Source organism: Bubalus kerabau, chromosome 2 (assembly GCF_029407905.1).
Source record: "Bubalus kerabau isolate K-KA32 ecotype Philippines breed swamp buffalo chromosome 2, PCC_UOA_SB_1v2, whole genome shotgun sequence".
Classification (NCBI taxonomy): Eukaryota; Metazoa; Chordata; class Mammalia; order Artiodactyla; family Bovidae; genus Bubalus; species Bubalus kerabau.
The window spans coordinates 186,287,494-186,305,730 of record NC_073625.1 but is presented as its reverse complement, the minus strand read 5'-3'; the positions used below and the strand labels follow the sequence as shown (position 1 = coordinate 186,305,730).

Here is an 18,237-nt window from a genome sequence, read left to right as displayed (position 1 = left end):
CAGTAACAATTTAATTTTAGGGGGTAAGGGGGGTGCTGACAGCAGCCTCTTTATGTGCACAGGTGTGCCCATTTCAACCTTAGAAGGCCACCCACCTGTCACCATGGACTAGTTGTCTACACCTGTCCTCGCCAGGAGGCCGGTCCCCCGCCAGGCAGCCTCACCATCAGCCTGAATGCACACCACAGAAACATCCAGGGAAATAAGCCCTCTCTTTATGTTTGGCAGTCAGCTAGTTGGAAGTGCAGTTTGTCCAGATAAAAGGCCAAATTTTTCCATTTTCACCCATTTTTTGGAAATAGTCACATTATTTGTTATCACAGGTTCACAGCCTGTGAGAATCCGATTCTGATTCTGTCCATTGTACCTACTTTCCCCTCTACTGCCTCCACCAAGAAATAGCATCCTTTTCTCCTTTGAACTCACAGGCAGCATTCCCTTGATGTGAGCAGAAAGTAAAATCAAGAGAAATCAAGCGTTCTGCAGTGTTCCGGGAGAGAGAGAGGATCAGAGAGTGTCCAGATTAAAGGAAGAGTCTGAAGACACCGTTGTCCCGTAAAGAGGACGCTGGAACCCCAAGAGTGAAATGATTCACCACGAGTGAACCGCCAGCAAATGGCCAAACCACAGGAAAGGGACCAGAAACTTTGGGGGTTCATTCTTCCCCCCACCCCTTGATGAAGCTGAGACTCAGAAGGGGTTTTCTGGGCAGACCAGACAGGCGAGGAGGCCCAGAGGCCCTGCAGTAAGAGGAATGGCTAAAATGTAAAGAACCTTCAAAGCAATCAACTAAGATGGAAAAGGGCTACCCTTGTGGCTCAGATGATAAAGAATCTGCCTGCAATGCGGAAGACTCACCTTCGATCCCTGGGTGGGGAAGATCCCCTGGAGAAGGGAATGGTGTACCCACTCCAGTATTCTTGCCTGAAGAATCCTATGGACAGAGAAGCCTGGCAGGCTACAGTCCATGGGGTTGCAAAGAGTCAGACATGACAAAGCTCTCCAGAGGAGGCAGTGAGGTGTCAGCTCTTCCAAGAGCTGACCCAGTGAAAATTGGATGTTAAACATTTCTCTATTGCTTTCAGAATTCCTAGGAAACAATAATCAAGTGTGACTACCTGGGAGGAACATCTAGAGCGCTTTTCGTGGCCAGGAAATGTATTATCATCTACAGTAGGCATCTTCATGAGCTGTTTCTGATGACCCAGACCATTTTTAAAACTCACTATAAAAACAAGGTCTTTATGGACTGGTGGGAAATGGAATTTTGGTGAGCACACATCAATTCAAGCTGTCAAAATGTTAATGTTTGCCTTGAAACCCTAAAACCCTGAAGCCTAAGAAAGGTTGGATGCAAGAAGCCTCGTCTCACTGCGATGAACACAATTAGCAATCACTGAGCTGTGGGAAGTGGGTCCTGCGTGTAGGATGCTTGGCTCTGAGCCGATTGTGATAGGGTGAGTCCAAAGGGAGAATGACTTCCCTCGCATCAGCACCAAAGCCATGAAAGCATCTCTCTGACATCTGAGGAGACTCTGCTGTCTAAATGAATGCCAGAGTGCAGTTCAATTTTCAATTATCTTCAGGGTCTGGGATGAGGGGAGAGTAGAGAGAGGAAATGGTGCTTTGAAAATATTGAAGAATCCAAGCACAAAAATAGCAGCAAGCTTTCATTTCACATAATCACAAATTACTGGAAGGAGTGTTCCCATAAACACTGTGACTGAGCCCATCTCTTCCATTGTCTGTCCATTTCCCATCCTTTCCCTGCCCACCCCCCAACTGTCTGGCTCTATGGAATCAATACATATTTCAGCTGATTGTTGGTTGACTCAATTTCAGATCCCAAAAGGCAAAAGGAACATGGCAGCTGGGACAGCACAGCTGTGGCAAAAAAAACACCAGAGGATTGACAAGAAGCATCTACTCCTCGGTTCACTTTTTGAGAGAAAGGGGTAGTCTTCAAGAAAAACATAATTTTTTCATGTCTTATTGAATTAAATCTAGTAATCTGCAAGTAATTAGGCTTCTCACTCATAGGTAGCAAATCCTGTGAAGGATAATAGTAAATACTCTGTCACATTAACGCTGGAAAAAGCCAAGTCTGTAAATGAAAGTGAAAGTGATAATGCTCAGTCGTGTCCAACTCTTTGCGAGCCCGTGGACTATATCCCACCAGACTCCTCTGTCCATGGGATTTTCCAGGCAAGAATACTGGAGTGGGTTGTCATTTCCTCCTCCAGTATCTTCCCGACCCAGGGATGGAGCCCAGATCTCCTGCCCTGCAGGCGGATTCTTTACCATCTGAGCCACCAGGGAAGCCCAGTCTGTAAATAATTGCCCTTTAAATTCAATGATCCCACAGCATGGGTTAATCTTCTTCCCTCTTGAACTTTCAAAGCCTGGCTTATATTAAGGGGCTCAAATTCTCTCCTTTTTGGGGACTATCTTCACTGTGGTTCCCAAAGAACAGTTCCCCTGGTTGTGTGAAGAAGCAGAGAGATGAAGATTTCGATTCCTGGTTTGTACATCATCAAAGGAAAGAAATGGTCATTTCTCATAGTTTTTAAGCAGCTGATCTCACAGTCACGAGTCCAAAGTTGAATTCAAAGCTCTGGGGCCCAGGAATCCAAGAGCAATCTGCTCCTTGACATCTCCCCAAGACAGGGACAGCAGAAGTTAGCATCTTTACCCTGAATCACTGGCTGGGAGAGTACAGGACAGTACATCCCAGATCAAGAGCCCTGGCCCCAGGCCAGATGGCAGCTTGTCCAGGCTTCTCGGGGGGATACCTGGAATCCTGGCAGCCCCCCATCTCCCAACTTTCTGGGCCAGGGTGGCTGGATGAGTTATCCAGAGACACAATGGACTCATACATAGAAAGCAGCATTTCTAGAAACCCGTGTGGCTTGCGGCACCAGCTCATTGAAGGGAACCTGCCCCACCCCATCAATGTTTGGACCCTGGTGGCCCCAAATCCCAGGAGGCAGAAGCTGCCACCCTCTCCTTCCTGCTCCAATAATCCGGACTTCTGGGGGCAACCGACCTTCTTTGCCGCCACCCCCGTTTCCGGCTGGCCTGCATCCACCAGGGTTTCCCTTCAGATGGGGTTGAGATGTTCACAGCCTTCGTCCACCCTCACCGCCACCCTGGCCACATCCCCAGTTAAGTACCCCGCATCTCTGGCCACCTCCTGAATGACACCCAAGTTGGGCTGGAGGGCTAAAACTGACTTAACAAACATGCATTAACCTTTACAGGGAGCGCCTAATTGCTCCAAGAATGTCAAATATGTCATCCTTCCCGAAAGGGGCTTCCCTTGTGACTCGGCTGGCAATCAATCTGCCTGCGATGTGGGAGACCTAGGTTCAATCCTTGGCTTGGGAAGATCCCGTGGAGAAAGGAAAGGCTACCCACTCCATTGTCCATGGGGTCACAAAGAGTCAGACTGAGCGACTTTCACTTTTCCCAAAAGGTCTGACAGTTTTCCTTTTTTAAAATATATGAAGCCAACCAATGACACGGCAGTTAAAATAAAAGGATGATACACTGCTTTTCTTTCCTTCTTTTTTTTTTCTGAAACCAATGCAGTATCAGGGTTCAAAAATCACACCTTCACCATCTTTGTAAAGCTGCCATCACTTACAGTCTAACAGTTGACAGTTTTAATTAGGGAGGCTGAGAGGAACACTCAGGGCCTGGCCAAGAGCCCAGGGGGAGACATGCAGGGGTAAAAAGCAAGACAGTCCTCCCCTCTCGCCCCTCCTGACTCACCACCACCCTTTCCCTCAACATCGTGCTGTGGTTTTAGTGGATTCAGCCCATAGGTGGTACCAGAGGTGATCAGAAGACAGAAGAAACAAGATCTGGGTATTTATTTGCCTCCTTCTCTGCTCAGGTAAAACACAGACTGTTCAGTTCAATTTGAATTTCAGATAAACAACAAGAAAAAGTTTAGTATAACTATGCCCACAGATATTCCATGGGATATACTTACACTTTTTTTTTTTTTTTGGCTTATCTGACATTGAAATTTAACTGGGCATTCTGAATTTTTATTTGCTGAAATGTGGCAACCATAAAAGTCTGTAAAACAGCCTGAGGCTGAGACTCCTCTGGTGGTCCAGTGGCTAAGACTTCGTGCTCCCAGTGCAGGGGGCCCAGGTTTGATCCCTGGTAGGGGAACTTGATCCCACATGCTGCAACTAAAGATCCCACGTGTCAAAACTAAGACCCGGTACAGCCAAATAAATAAATAAATAAATAGCCTGAAGCATAGCTGTGCCCTTCAACAGAAGACCACAGACCTTGTCAGGCTGCTCCCCACATAGCACCCTCTCCGGTTTCTGGTGCTTCCCTGCAGGTTCTGCTATTCCTAGTGTGAGATGCTACATTGTTCTTTGTGGGTTTCCCTAAACTGCATGAAAGTGGAAGTCGCTCAGTCAGGTCCGACTCTTTTGGACCCCATGGACTACACAGTCCATGGAATTCTCCAGACCAGAATACTGAAGTGGGTAACCTTTCCCTTCTCCAGGGGATCTTCCCACCCAAGGGGTCAAACCCAGGTCTCCCACATTGCAGGTGGATTATTTACCAGCTGAGCCACAAGGGAAGCCCAGGAATACTGGAGTGAGTAGCCTACCCCTTCTCCAGTGGATCTTCCTGACCCAGGAATCAAACTGGGGTCTCTGGCATTTGCAGTCACCTTTGCAAACGGTCTTTTGGAGTTGACCTTCTTCAAATTACTCCTGTAGAAGTTGTCCTCTGGTTCACCTCAGAATCATGACTAATACTTTCATCACTAAGGACATCCAGCTTCACTTTCCCAGCATCACTTTTTTAAAGTTCCCCATCCCCAGCTCTGAATACCACCTGTAGCATATACTTCGTGTGTGCATGCTAAGTTGCTTCAGTCATGTCCGACTCTTTGCAACCCCAAGGACTATAGCCTGCCAGGCTTCTCGGTCCATGGGATTTTCCCCGACAAGAATACTGGAATGGGTTGCCATGCCCTCCTCCAGGGGATCTTCCCATCCCAGGGGTAGCACATACTAGGTGCTCAGCAAATATTTCCTGAATGAATGGATGAACGAATGAGCACAACCAGGCTAGTCTTTGCAGCGTCCCACTTCTGGTAGTTAAGGACCCAAAAGTCTGCATCCTGAAGTGATCCTACTCTAGCCAGCAAAGAATAGAAAGTGATCCAGGATGTTCTTGAAGAATGGTGGACTGGGAGAAGGAGATGGAACCGAGGGGTTAGCAAAGAGGAGCAATTTATCTGTGTCCCAGATAACTATTCCTGCAGAACCGATCACCCTGAATTAGCAGCTTCAGCACAAGAACTGAGTGTTCTCTCCCCCCAGTGCTGTAGGTTAGCAGGCTTGGCTGAGCTTCTCTTCTCTTGGATGGAGCCTCCCACACGACTGCAGCTGGATGGTCCCAGGGCTGGGGTCACCCAAGAAACTTCACCCACATTCTTGCCATCTGGGAGGGGAGAGCCGGCAGAGTCTGACTGGATGGGCACCTCTTCAGGCCACTGCCCATGGACTAGCTGGACTTCCTTACAGCATGGCAGTTTAAGGTAGTGGCTCTTCTTTTTTAATTTATTTTTTAAATTTTTATTGGAGCATAGTTCTTTTATAACATTGTATTAGTTTCTTGTTGTTGCTGTTGTTCAGTGGCTCAGTCATGTCCAACACTTTGCCACCCCATGGACTGCAGCATGCCAGGCTTCCCTGTCCATCAGCAACTCCTGGAGCTGGCTCAAACTCATATCCATTGAGTCAGTAATGCCATCCAACCATCTCGTTCTCCGCTGCCCCCTTCTCCGCCTGCCCTCAATCTTTCCCAGCATCAGGGTCTTTTCCAATGACTCAGTTCTCCACATCAGGTGGCCAAAGTATTGGAGCTTCAGCTTCAGTATCAGTCCTCCAATGAATATTCAGGTTTGATTTCCTTGCAGTCCAAGGGACTCTCAAGAGTCTTCTCCAGCACCACAGTTCAAAAGCATCCATTCTTTGGCTCTCAACCTTCCTTATGGTTCAACTCTCACATCAGTACATGACTACTGGAAAAACCATAGCTTCGACTATACAGACCTTTGTCGGCAAAGTGATGTTTCTGCCGTTCAGACAAACGAATCAGCTATACATGTACATTCATCCCTTCTTTTTTAGATTTCCTTCCCATCTACTGGAACCTCTTAAGTGGTAACTGGCTTCTCCCACAGCAAACATTCCCAGAGGGAAAAAGCAGAGGCTTCCAGTTTCCTAAGGTCCAAGCCAGGAAACTCATAGGCCCCCCTCTGCTTCATGCTGTTGGCCTGAGGAGCCTCAGCTGCCCTGAAGCAAGAGGAGGGATTTAGAACTCTCCCTCCACGGGCCAGAGAGTCTGCAGCAATCTTTCATCCTCTTCAAGTCTGACCCCAAACCAGGCATCACACAAAATCATAACCAACACACAAAGTGATCCAGGAATATGTGTCAAGGCCATTAGCAAGTAAAGAAAACTTTAAAGAGAGGGAGGTTTTACCCCTTGACTTGGAAAAGTTCTTCAATGTAAATTTTCATACTTAAAAAGTTCATAATGATCTATCTTCTTGCTTAAATCAGGGTAGCAGTTTAGAACATGCTGGGGGTGGGGGCGGGGTTGGAAATGTATTGATATTGTGAAATGAATAATACATAATGAATTGACTTTCTTGGGGGGGGGAGGGTGTTTACTGCATGGCACGTGGGATCTTAGTTCCCTGACTCATGAGCCCTGCAGTGGACGTGCAGAATCTTAACCACTGGACCGTCAGGGAAGTTAATATTGAATTTTTTTTATTTTTTATTTTTTTTGCATTCATCAAGAGTTCTTTTATTATTTTGTTAATTACTCCAACTTAAAAGCTTTAAAAACCAAGTAGTGAGTTATTTATAAGAAAGAAATTAGAGATAAGATTTGAACAATCATCTTTCCTGTATATGCATTCAAGATATTAGAAATATAACCTTCAAAATTGTGAATCACTATGTTGTACATACAAAACATGTAACATTGCACATCAACTATACGTCAGTAAAAAAAGAAAAAAATAAGAATATATCTTTTTTTTTTCTGTCCATTGAACTTTTTATTTACTGTTTTTAGATGTACAACTGCTATTTGGCTCCTTTTCACTTCTGCAATGCCACATTTTAAAGTGTACAGTTCCCTGATGACATTTGCAACTTTTTGTTTTATCTTTTTGATCATAGTGAAAATAGTGATTTTATAATCTGGGTCAGAAAAGCCTAATATCTAAGGTGTTGAAGTCTTTCTGTTGTATTTTTTTCCCCTGCTGGTTCTTTTTTTTTTTTTTTTAAACTTTACAAAATTGTATTAGCTTTGCCAAATATCAAAATGAATCCACCACAGGTATACATGTGTTCCCCATCCTGAACCCTCCTCCCTCCTCCCTCCCCATACCATCCCTCTGGGTCGTCCCAGTGCACCAGCCCCAAGCATCCAGTATCGTGCATCGAACCTGGACTGGCAACTCGTTTCATACATGATATTATACATGTTTCAGTGCCATTCTCCCAAATCTTCCCACCCTCTCCCTCTCCCACAGAGTCCATAAGATGGTTCTATACATCAGTGTCTCTTTTGCTGTCTCGTACGCAGGGTTATTGTTACCATCTTTCTAAATTCCATATATATGTGTTAGTATACTGTATTGGTGTTTCTCTTTCTGGCTTACTTCACTCTGTATAGTAGGCTCCAGTTTTATCCACCTCATTAGAACTGATTCAAATGTATTCTTTTTAATGGCTGACACAATGGTACAATGGAGTATTACTCAGCCATTAAAATGAATTATTTTTAAATAGGAGTTCGTATGTGGTACCACTCAGGCCAGCTTCATGGCAGGCGAAATGTGCAGGGACCCCAGGGAAGTGACCAGTCTTGACTGAATGATCTGCTTAATAATTTTTAACAAGGAGTCCAGGTTTTCTTTCTTTCTTTTTTGGCTGTGCTGGGTCTTCGTTGCTACACGTGGGCTTTCTCTAGTTGCGATGCAACTAGAGAGGCCTTATTGCGATAGCTTCTCTTGTTGCAGAGCACAGGCTCTAGGCACATAAACTTCAGTAGTTGTGGCTCCAGGGCTCTAAAGCACAGGCTCAGTAGGTGAGGTTCACGGGCTTAGTTGCTTTGAGGCGTATGGAACCTTCCCAAACCAGGGACCAAACCTGTGCCCCTGCATTGGCAGTTGAATTCCTATCCACTGAAACACCAGGCAAATCCAAGGAGCCCGGTTCCTCAATTTTTCCCTGGAACCTACAACTGATACAGCTGGTCCTGTCCTTGGTCCTTGGTAGAGAGTAAGTGAGGTCAGGAGGCAGCAACTGAAGAAGAGCTAAGGCTGAGCTTGTAGGGCCTTGTCTTCCAGAGCCTGGGCTGGGTGACATCATGCCAACTTTGAGACAAACTCAGCTGTGTGGTGACCCACCACCTTTGCTCCCCTGTCTGCCTCTAAAGTGGAAGGCACCTGCCCTCAATGAGGCAAAACCACACTGATGCAGCCTGTTTGCTAGATGAGGTTTTAGCACAGGGCCAACAAAATCCACTATCACATTCTGAAGTCACTCTTAAAAAAAGGATTCCAGATAAAGAAGATGTGAGACACACACACACACAGAGGAATACTACTCAGCCATATAATGGAGTGAAATTTTGCCATTTGCAGCAACATGGATGGACTGGGAGGGCTTCCCAGGTGGTGCAGTGGTAAAGAGTCTACCCACCAGTGCAGGAGACGCAGGAGATTCAGGTTCAAACCCTGGGTAGGGAAGATCCCCCGGAGAAGGAAATGGCAACTCACTCCAGTATTCTTGACTGAAAAATTCCATGGACAAAGGAGCCTGGTGAGTTACAGTCCATGGGGTTGCAAAGAGTCAGACATGACTGAGCATGCACTCATGCACACACAGATGGACATGGAAGGCATTATGATAAGTGAAGTTAGGTCAGAAAGAGAAACACAAATACTATATAATATCTCTTATATGTAGAATCTAAAAAAATACAAAAAACTAGTACATGTGACAAAAAAGAAGCAGACTCACAAATATAGAGAACAAACTAGTGGTTACTGGTGGGGCAAGGGAAGGGAGAGGGGCAACATGGGCTAGGGGATGAGCGGGTACAAACTATTAGGTATAAATAAGCTACAGAATATACTTTACAGCACAGGGAATACAGGCAATATTTTATAATAACTATAAATGGAGTATAACCTTTAAAATGTGAATTGCTATTTTGTACACCTGTAACTTACATAACATTATACACTAGTTTTACTTCAATTAAAAAAAATTAAAGAGGATTCAGAGCTAATTTGTTCTCAGCTTGTCAGAGTGAATAAAAAGTGGTCACTTCCTGAGTATGAGGGACCCACTTAGGAAAGAATAAAAACTGTACTTGGAGTGAAATAGCACCGTTTCCTGGCTGAATTGTGTAAATTGAGCCAAATCTTGGCAGTTAATTATTATTGATTGGAAATGCTAACTCATTACTGATTAAGAACGTTGGAAGAAACCAATTGCGTGGATTTTACAGAAACTCACAACAACCCTCTGGGGCTCTCCCCAAAGCCACGTTCTAGGATCGCTGATGAGAGCTTTCAGGTGAGACCAGGGAGAGGTCTGCCTGTGGGTCTGGGTGAGTCTGTGGTTGCTCTGAGGATGCCTGCAGACCGTCACAGGCACAGGAGACTTCCTTGTTCTGCACAGCTTGGACAGGAGAGCAGTCCCACCTAAGAGGAAGTCCAGTGCCTGAAGGCAACGCAGCCCACTCTCTTGCCTAAACACACTGACTCCCAAGAAGGAACATGAGCTGTGAGCTTCTCTAACGCCTTTATAAGCACAGATGCACCCCTCTGATAGGAACCCTACAAACTTCCTCATCTTATCATGGAGCTCAGGCTGCAGTTGTAGTGGATTTTCTCTTCTGAAAAGCTGCTTCTTGTGCAAATTAATTTCATACATAAAATTATGAATGTATCACCTGCTGCTTAAAAAAGCAAAACATGTTCAAGTACCTGAGAAGTATTAGGTCCATACAAATAATTGATAAGCAGAATAAGAAACATTCCTGTCTCCTGATGAGGGCAAAGGATAGATAGATCATCACTCTCCTGGTACAAGCTCATAATTCATAGGCTTCAAAAGATCTTCAGTGGGAATTCTTTCAGCATAATTTATAAATTCATTTTTTTCACTAAAACACATGGGCCTTCTCTGTACAATACAAAAACTCTATCTTCAGTTGGTCTAAAGCTATCTAAAATTTAATCTCAAAAAAAAAAAGAAAGGAAGCAAGGAGGAAAGGAGGAAGGAAATACAGATAAGCCCACAAATTAGAATATTTCTTCAGTGTTTTACTTTGGAAAATTAACAGGCAGTCCCTATAATAGTCTATGACCACATACATGCCAGAAGCTAGTTAACTAAATTGATGAGATGATAATGCTGTTGAGACCATGGTTTCCAGCTTGGCCAAGATGTAAGTCTATTAACCTCCTCCAGTGCTATGGACTCAGACCACAGCCCAACCTAGTTGCCCATTTATACCCCAGACCCCTGGTCAAGAGAGAACTCAGGACAGCGTGAACACAGGGACGAGCTGGTGTGTTTGGACCGCAGGCCAGATGACCTGCCATCTTTCTTGTGATTTATGCAACCTTGGGGCCTATCTCCTGACTCCCCAAGGAACTTGGGCTGTCATAGCCTCCCCAGCTCCCCTCCCAAGTCTGCCACAGAATCGGTTGTGCGTGAGAGCATTTTAGGCTATGCAAACACCCACAGACGTAGAGAACTTGAACCAGGAGCAGGTAAAAAGCGTCACATCTATTAACGATGCTTCAAGCACGTTTACTCCAACACAGTGGATTAGAAGCATCGTGTTTATCCACGGTATTTACTAGCACACTGAAGTTATTATAAGGCTCAACCTGAAGCAGGGGTGTGGGGGATATCAATCAATCAGTCACTCAGTGAGATTGGCAGTAATAAATACCCTGTCAGCCTTAATCCCTAAAATAACCTTTGCAAAGAATCAATTCACTTGTTGAACAATATTACCCATTGACCATGTCTGTGTGGATACCCTGATGGTTTAAAGGCCTGGCCTTCTAAGCAATTCCAATTTCATTCTTTCCCCATCTGGATCAATATCAGAAGCAACCTTGTGTATCCATCCATAGCTTCCTTCTGGAATAGAGAAGCTTAAGAGCATTCCAAGCTCATAACACAAAGGGCACGTCCTGTGAATAGTATTTGAGAGCCATGTTAGTACAATATTTCATCCATTCTTGTTTTGAAATTTTTTCTAGTTACTTCAAATATAGAAAAAGAAGGAGGAAAGGGCCAAGTGACCTCTGATGGAGACCAGAGTGATTTGATGTTTCACCCTGAGAGCTCTGTGGCATTCAGAGCAGCACGCACGATGCATTGGTCCAGGTGAATTCAGGGCTTCCTGCAGGTTTTTCTGCTCTAACAGGAAGCAGATTTAGAACTTTCTGTTCTGGGAATCGTTGCACACCTCAGTGATTGATTACTTAGAGACATGTTTTTCCAATAGCCAGATGCAGTTTAACCAGCACATCTCTGAGACCCGTGGCAGCTCAGCATTCCAAGTTACCATTTTCCCTGTTTCAAAGGGCTTAGAGGCTCTGCACGCTGAGCTTCCACCTAAATTCATATTGAGATTCATGCAAAATTGACGTATTACATCCTCAGAGTAGAGGAGAACTGCATGGTGCCCTGGCTTCCAGACCCCCGCTCACAGCAGCCTACTGAAACGTCCAAAACCCTCCACCCAGCCTCAGGCACCATCATCTCCCGTATTTGAAGCAGAACCAAGTCACATCTCTGCCATAGACAGTAACAAGGCATGATCCCTCCGTAGCCTTTCTGGAAATTGCATTTCCTCCTCTTGCCTTCCAGCCCAACCTCCCAGACCAAAGAATCAGACCAGCCCTGCAGCATCTCCTGCCAGAACTGACCTTCTCTCTTAAGCATGGTAGTGAGCATTCAGTCAGCTCCTTTTTGTTCCCAGTTCCAAAGCTGTCTCTCCCTACTCCAGGCTGATCACCCATCCTGTGTACAAGACCTTGCCCCACACACTTCCACAAACCAAGGAAAGGAGACAGAGGAAACGTAGCCCAGGCAAAATCTGCCCATGTCGATTTGTGGTCCTGGAAAGGTCAACAAGATACCAAAAGAAAAAATGGGGTATCTGCTGGGTGCCCTGGAGCCAAGGGGGTGGGTGGGGACAGCATGGAAGGTGTTTTGGGAATAAATATTTGAATTTTATTTCTTATTTGAAAAATCAGGCTCAAATTAATGCTGCTGTATCTGTCTCTATGTCTATGAATGCAGGGCCTTCTCAATCAGTTTCTCCACATACTTGATAGCAGAAAAATAAAATTGCAGTGTGTGTGTCTCTGTTCCCTCAAAATCAAAGGTGAGATAAACTTAAATGTGATTTTTAACTTTATTCAAAACAAGGAGAGGAGAGTACCCATCTTTGACCTTATTCGTTACTGGTAACTATAATCTCACCAAAGCAAACTAAATCTTGGATGCTCCTAGTACAATCCCACACCTACTAGAAACTTCTCAAGCCATGACCTCTTTTCCAAAGAAGAAGCACCTATCCAAGTACGGTGCTGTAGTTTTGCTCAGATACTCAAGAATCCGCCTGCCGATGCAAGAAACGTGAGTTCGATCCCAGGTTCAGGAAGATCCCCTGGAGAAGGAAATAAAAACCCACTCTAGTATTCTTGCTTGGAGAATCCCATGGACAGAGGAGCCTGGTGGGCTACAGTCCTTGACCTCACAAAAAGTCAGACATGACTAAGCACACACACAACACAACAACTCACGTCTCAAAGAGACAACAACTGGGGTAAGCCCCACAGGTATTTCAGAAAAATGCCTTCCTTCTGGCTATTTACCTACAGCCAAGACTAGGTGAGGGGATTCTCTTATCAAACTCAGGTATGTCCACATGCCTTTCACCTCCAAATGCAGACTTTTGGAAACAAATATATCACAGCTCACTAAGTCAAGAGAAATCCATTCCAGTTTTAGAAATTCAATCTAGCTTGGGTAAGCCTCCAAGTGCTAAAAGTAAGCTCCATCAGAAGTTTATTGCTCATAAATCTTTCCTTCAGATTGGAAGTCACCCAGCAGCCACTCTCCTTCCAGTATTTTCCCACTTTTTTTCATCAATAAAGAAATTTAACTCTTACAGTCTCCCTGAACAATGAACATCAAGATATAAATCAAGAGACACAGCCAAATTATTGTCTTACAAAATGAAACCTTTTGGTTGTGTCCAACCCTGAATATGCATTGGAAGGACTGATGCTGATCCTGAAGCCGAAGCTCTAATACTTTGGCCACCTGATGCAAACACTCAACTCACTGGAAAAGACCCTGACGCTGGGAAAGATTGAATGTAAAAGGAGAAGGGGGAGGCAGAGGATGATAGATGGTTGAATGGCATCACCAACTCAATGAACATGATTTTGAGCAAACTCTGGGAGATAGCAGAGGACAGGGAAGCCTGGTGTACCACAGTTCATGGGGTCACAAAGAATCAGACACAATTGAGTGACTGAACAACAACAACAAACTGGCGACTAGTGGGGAATAATCTGATTCAGATGATTGTGTCATGTTTGAATTGAATGTAGCAGATGAATTGTAACTGGAGTTCTGAAGCTGCGTTTCACTGAAGTGGAGAGTTATTTGGGCTTCCCTGGTGGCTCAGACGGTAAAGAATCTGCCTGCAATGCAGGAGACCCACGTTCGACCCCTGGGTCAGGAAGATCCCCTGGAGAAAGAAATGGCTACCCACTCCAGTATTTTCGCTTGGAAAATCCCATGACCAATGGAGACAGGCAGGCTATAATCCATGGGGGTCACAAAGTGTCGGATGTGACTGAGCAACTAACACACTCACACAGAGAAGTCCTACGTGCAAACAAATGAAGTTCTTGGCCAAAACTACTCAATCACAAAGGCACTTTGTTCAGATAAGAATGAAAATCTCTGAATTATCAAGATACTAATGAATTAATTTTTTTAATTAAAAAATAATACAACTCTAGTATTTCTGGGGGGAAAAAAATGTCTTCACACTGCAGGTAAGATGAGGACCATCTGGGTTGTGTATCCAGAGGTTGGTGTACTGGAGAATAAGGACAAGTTCAAGGTTGTTCTGTATAGTATGGGGTGGATATATGTTAAATTTCACATCAATAAATACCACGGCAACAACAACGACATAAAAATAAATCTTAGAAGAATCCAGATTCCTAGCGAATGACCCTTTTGAGATAATATTTAACAGTGTTTCAGCAGAGCTCAAGAATTTAGATCCCACTGGAGTTTAATGTATCTGACTTGTGTCTTCTGTAATCCAGATTAGAATTTCAAGGCACCCTGAATTCATTCCCATAGTCTTCATTATGTCTATGTTTGTGCTCAGTTGTTCAATCATGTCCAGTTCTTTGCATCCCATGGACTGTAGCCCACCAGGATCCTCTGCCCATGGAATTTTCCAGGCAAGAATACTCGAGTGGGGTGCCATTTCCTGCTCCCAGAGACCTTTTCAATCCAGGGATCAAACTCATGTCCCTTATGTCTTCCACACTGGCAGGCAGATTCTTTGCCATTAGCACCATCTGGGAAGCCCATAGCCCTATAGTCTTCATTGGTGGTGGTGGTTTAGTTGCTAAGTCATGTCCAAGTCTTGTGACGCCATGGACTGTGGCCTGCCAGGCTCCTCTGTCCAAGGGATTTCCCAGGCCAGAATCCAGGAGTGAGTTGCCATTTCCTTCTCCAGGGGATCTTCCCAACCTGAGGATCGAACCCGTGTCTCCTTCATTGCAGGCAGTCTCCTGTATTGCAGGCAGATTCTTTATCAACTGAGCCACCAGAGAACCCCCTATAGTCTTCATTGCCTTGTGCTAAATGGAGACCTCAAGTAAATGTGTAATATTCAAATGTAGTCAACTAATGACATTTTGGGATGCTCATTTTACAATTAATTGACTACTATTCCGATCTTATAACATTTTGATAGTCTGTGCTTCGTATTTCTACTCTCATGTGTCCCTGTTTCTTCAAAACATGTAGACAGCTTCATTTGTATTAATAGGAAATATATATTAAGATAAAAGATCTCTTGAGATACCCATGATGACAGAATAAAGTGAAATGAATTTCAATGGGATGTAATATTAGGTTAAAACAGAAATTCCAAGATGATCTTCTCATATTGAATATTTAAGAATAAGGAATTAGGCAGCTTAGATTTTTAGGAAAACATTTAGACCACTTCTAGAAAACTTAACCCCAAATTTAATATTTTAATGAAAAAAAATTTTTAATGAAATACCATGTATGTATATCACACATGAGCAGTTATATCTGAAATTAAGATAGAACATGTTAATAACAATTTGAATGTATACAGAGCCATAAGTCTTTAACTATCAAATAATCTTTAACCATCAAATAGTCTTTATCAAATGAATAGCTTCTAATATTTAGAATTATATAAAGAAACACTTTATTTGTAGCACCTTGAATTTTTTTTTAGACTTCCAGAAAAGTCATATGCATTTTTCACTAGAGTGAATCATTATTTATTGGAAATGAATTTCATGCTTTATAATACGAGAAAGCAGTGTCTTCTGTAACAACTGATAACCCCCTCTGGCACAAAACACTGAGCATATAGACTTGCTTTGAAGGACCTGTGGATGCCAAGGGAAAGCCAGGCTGCAAAGCTGTTGAGCACAAGGGACCTAGTCCTGCCTTGACCTCCACTCTGCCAGACCCCAGACTTCAGGCTCCTCCCACATGAGCCATGAGTTACCTAAAGCAGCAATTCTCAAAGAGCGGACTGGTCACCCTGAGGGGACTTCCTTCCTTAAAGGGAGCCCAAAAAATCAAAATTATTTTTATGGTACTAAGGTACTATATTATCTAATACTTTCAAATTATGGTGCTGGAGAAAACTCTTGAGAGTCCCTGGGACAGAAAGGAGATCAGACCAGTCAATCCTAAAGGAAAGCAACCCTGAATATTCATTGGAAGGGCTGATGCTGAAGCTCCAATCCTTTGGCCACCTGATATGAACAGCTGACTCACTGGAAAAGACCCTGATGCTGGGAAAGATTGAAGGTAAAATAAAAGGGCAGCAGAGGATGAAATGGTTAAATAGCATCACTGCCTCAATGAACATGAATTTGAGCAAACTCCAAAAGATAGTAGAGGACAGGGAAGGCTGGCATGCTGCAGTCCATGGGGTCACAAGGATTCAGACATGACTGAGGGACTGAACAACAATGACATGTGTGCATGCGAAGTTGCTCTGTTTGTGTCTGACTCTTTGCCACCCTATGAACTGTAACCCACCAGGCTTTTCTATCCATAGGATTCTCCAGGCAGGAAACTGGAGAGGGTTGCCTTTTCCTTCTACAGGGGATCTTCCCAACCCAGGGAACGAACCCACATCTCGTGTCTCCAGCACTGGCAAGCAGGTTCTTTACCACTAGTACCACCAAACAACAACAAGGTATTATTTGCTTTTTAAAATATTGTCCTCTCATAAGTACACAGTGGAATTTTCTAGAGGCTACACAACACATATTACAACAGACTGAATGTAGAAGCAGCTGTCTTCTAGGCAGCCAGACATTACAGCTATTTGCAAAAATACAGAACTCTTCCACTGGCTTGCAAAAGTATTTTTTTCTGTCTTGGAAAATATTATTACTTTTTATTTTTAAAATGTTATCTATGTTAACATAGGTTTGTCACTTTGTTTTTAATGAACAAACAAATAAACCCTTTAACAATTTCTCTATTTTAATTTCTAATATGAGACTCATCAATAGATATAGCCAACAAATCAGAAGTTCTTTGGGGTCTTTGAGAATTTTTAAGAATGGAAAGAAGTTGTGAGAGCCAAAAGGTTGAGAACTGCTTCATGAGGGCATCTCTGAGAAGACTTTTGACCCTAAATCCCATGATACCAAGGTTGGCAGGTTCCATGGATGTTAACTCCATTGACAAGATGGACATGAATCTACGAACCCAGAAAATCAAGAAACTCCTGTGTCCATCCTTCTCTGTTTGAGCAACTCTTATTTTGCTCCTCTCTGCTCTCTGAACTTCTTGCTAATAAACACACCAACCCATACCCACACAGAGAAAATGGGAAAAGCCGTAGGCATCAGAAAAGGCTTGTGAAAGAGCGCATTTCTTCCCCCACCCTCCCTAAGTCCCCAGGTCTGATCAAGACATTCTTGGGTACCAGTCCCTCTTTTTATTACTACAATGAACTTTTCACCCCAGGGGTCACCACCACACAGTCCCTCTCCAGGACAAAGGCCCAAAACAGGTGAGTGAGTCAGCAGCCACAGATGAGTGACCCACCAAGAAACATTCTAGAACTTTAGACTTGCTCAGGCCCCATTCAGATTCAAAACGGAGGTTCCTAAGTAGTTTTCAGGGCCCTAAGGAGTTTTTACAGCCGGGATCTGAGATTGACATTATCTACAACTGGATAAGCAGCATCAGCTTAAATTCCATCCAGCAGGAAGCAAGGAGTAGTTTTCCATGACAGGTGAGTTCATTTTGTAATAAACAAAAAGTTGGAACACCCAGGGTCAGGGAAGATCCCCTGGAGAAGGGAATGGCAACTCACTCCAGTATTCTTACCTGGAGAATCCCATGGATTCCTCCACCAGAGGAGCCTGGTGGGCTATAGTCCATGGGGTCACAAAGAGTCAGACACAACTGAGTGACTGAGCACACACACAGGAACACCCAGAACTCACCCTCACCAGAACCACAACCCCAACCCTGGGTGCTTACTGGGTTTTTATTCTGGTGACCAGTCATCCTCCATTACAACTACTAAAGGTGGGGAGCTGGGCTTCTTTCCAGCTCTGTCGCCTTCAGAGTCCATGCTCTTCCCTTTCCCGGCCACATCCCAGCTCCTCCACTGCCATTCTGTTTCAACGATAAAATTTAATGATCCTTCCTACAATTTAAGGCTGAGGTGGAGACTGGAATGGAGAATGTAAATGCTCTGGTCTCTGCTATTACTTTTATCTTCTGTGAATCCGTGCAGTGACACTGATCCAGGACCTCCCCCAACCAGCACCCTGCTCTATGTACGAGG

The 18,237-nt window shown here is 44.1% G+C and overlaps 1 protein-coding gene across 2 annotated transcripts in view; it reads right to left on the bottom strand.

Annotated features, from left to right (window-relative positions):
- PCP4 (Purkinje cell protein 4) overlaps positions 1–18,237 on the bottom strand; it is a 109,492-nt gene that overhangs the window by 17,509 nt on the left and 73,746 nt on the right. The gene's annotated exons all lie outside the window — the stretch shown is intronic.